This window comes from Cebus imitator, unplaced genomic scaffold (genome assembly GCF_001604975.1).
Source record: "Cebus imitator isolate Cc_AM_T3 unplaced genomic scaffold, Cebus_imitator-1.0 Scaffold102, whole genome shotgun sequence".
Taxonomy (NCBI): Eukaryota; Metazoa; Chordata; class Mammalia; order Primates; family Cebidae; genus Cebus; species Cebus imitator.
Genome location: NW_016107417.1, coordinates 105,082 through 107,893, shown reverse-complemented (window position 1 = coordinate 107,893; position 2,812 = coordinate 105,082).

The window sequence follows — 2,812 nt, the reverse complement described above, 5'->3', positions numbered from 1 at the left end:
TTTTAGTAGAGACGGGGTTTCACCATGTTGACCAGGATGGTCTTGATCTCTTGACCTTGTGATCCACCCGCCTCGGCCTCCCAAAGTGCTGGGATTACAGGCTTGAGCCACCGCGCCCCGCCTTATTTATTTTTCTTTAGTCTTTTTTCTCTATGTTCTTTGCATTAAATACATTTTATTGATCTATCTTCGAGGTCATGGATTCTTTCTCCTGTCTCCAATAAGCTATTGAGCCTATGTAGCAAAATGTTCATTTATGTTGTTTTAATTTTCAGCTCTAGCATTTTCATTTGATTGTTTCTTGTACCTTCCATCTCTCTGTTGAGATTCCCCTGTGTATTCACTAAGACTATATTTTACTTTAATTATCTGATCATATTTATAATAGCAGCTTTGGAGTCTTTGTCTACAAAATCTAACCTTTGAGTCCATTCAGAGTCCATTTCTATTCACTGCCTTTTTCCTGGATCATACTTTCTTGTTTCTTTGTATGTCTCATTATTTTTTGTTGGTAACTGGACACTGTAGGTAATATTTTGTAGCAACTTTGGATTCTGTTATGTTCTTCTGAACATTGTTGGGTTTTGTTCTAATAGGCAATTAACTTGGCTGATCTGAAACTACAGAGTCGCCTCCTCCGCAGTGCGTACTGGCTGATGACTGCTCAGCTTCTCCGCTTCCAGCTACAGCCTCTGTAGCCTGCCTTTTGCACCTGTACGCTCAACATTTAGCCAAGGATTTGAACAGAGTTTACGTTCAGATTTGGCAGCTCACCCTCTCTGTAGTTCCCTTGCTTTGGGGGTTCACCCTTAATTTTCCAGTTGCTCAGCCAGCCCCACACTTTGTCTTCTGACCCCTCAAACCAATAAGGATTCACCTTTCTGCCACCCATGCTATGCATGATTTGGGGAATACATGCACTCAAAGGAGCACAAAACTTACAAATACCACCGAGTCCTCTTTTTTTTTTTTTTTTTTTTTTGAGACAGAGTCTCACTCTGTCGCCCAGGCTAGAGTGCAGTGGTGTGATCTTGGCTCACTGCAACCTCCGCCTCCCGGGTTCAAGTGATTCTCCTGCCTCAGCCTCCCCGGTAGCTGGGACTACAGGTGCGTGCCACCATGCCTGGCTAATTTTTTGTATTTTTAGTAGAGATGAGGTTTCACTGTGTTAGCCAGGACGGTCTCGATTTCCTGACCTTGTGATCCACCCACCTCGGCCTCCCAAAGTCCTGGGACGACAGGCACGAGTCACTGCGCCTGGTCTCATCTAGTCCTCTCTCATATCGGCCTCATTTTTCACCAGGCTTCCTCAGGTCTCTGACACGTGTTTGTAGCTTGATGGCCATCCGAGGATTTGGGCAGAGTTTCTACTCCGATTTTGGGTCTCATCCCTTCTACAGCTCTCTCATTTCAGGATTTCTTCCCTACATTTCCAGCTCCTCTGCCAGCCCTGTCCTCTGTACTCTGCCACCTTGAGCTTGGAAGACTTTGGCTGTGGGGTTGGGAGTGTGCTGAGGTGGGGGCTGACCCATAACTGCCTGCATCCGTCCATCATTGGCTGCGTTTTCCATCAGCTGAGGGCACTTCCTATCGAGGGGGCAGTGGTGAGAGGTTAACAGCCAATGTTCACAGCAGCTGGGGGCTAGGGTGTACTAGCCTGGCACAGGAGATTTGGGCAGGTACCAACAGTGGTGAGAAGGAATCCATTCCAACTCTGCCTTGGATATGAGTTGGGGCCAAATGCCGTGAAGTTAGATTCCTCCAAAGAACCTCTGCTATGTGCCCTGCACTGTGACCCTCTTTCTGCTTGCCTCCTGACATATTCTTTTCTTTGGAGGCAGAGTCTTGCTCTGTCACCCAGGCTGGAGTGCAGTGGCCCCATCTTGCCTCACTTCAGTCTCTGCCTCCCGAGTTCAAGTGATTCTCATGCCTCAGCCTCCCCAGTAGCTGGGATTACAGGTGTGCGCCACCATACCCGGCTAATTTTTGTATTTTTAGTAGAGACGGGGTTTCACTATGTTGGCCAGGCTAGTCCTGAACTCCTGACTTCAAGTAATCTGCCCGCCTTGGCCTCCCAATCTGCTGGGATTACAGGCGTGAGCTACCAAGCCCAGCCATCCTGATATTTTTTTTAAAAAAACCCAGCAGGAAACTGAAGTGTTCTCTCTGATAGTCCACACCTGTGGTTCTGGGTCCCTGGGGCTGCAGGGACCACCATGAAAACCTTCATTTCAGGGGATCTGACTTCTCAGCCCCATCAATCCCATGAGCTTTAGCCAACATCCTTTCTCAGGAGCAAAATTAAGCACCCAGGATTTGTTTCACATAATTCATCCAGACCCCGCTGCTCCCCCCGGGGCTTCCTCTGCTCCCGGAGGGAGAGAAGATGCACAGAGAGAATATCCTGGTGAGTGGCTTCCTTGACGGAGATTTTATATTTGATTGTTTTGCTTCCATTTATTCTTAAGATAGTCTTGCACTGTCGCCCAGGCTGGAGTGCAGCGGCATGACCTCGGCTCACTGCAGCCTTCACCTGCCAGGTTCCAGTGATTCTCCTGCCTCAGCCTCCTGAGTAGCTGGGATTACAGGTGTGCACCACCACGCCCAGCTAATTTTTTGTACTTTTGTAGAGACAGGGTTTACACCATGTTGGCCAGGCTGGTCTTGAACTCCTTACCTCAGGTGATCCACCCCCCCTCACCCTCCCAAAGTGCTGGGATTACAGGCATGAGCCACTGTGCTTGGCTTTTGCTTCCTTTTAAAAGCATTGTTGGGTTTGGGGTTTTTCTTTTTCTATTGTGATATTTCTCCG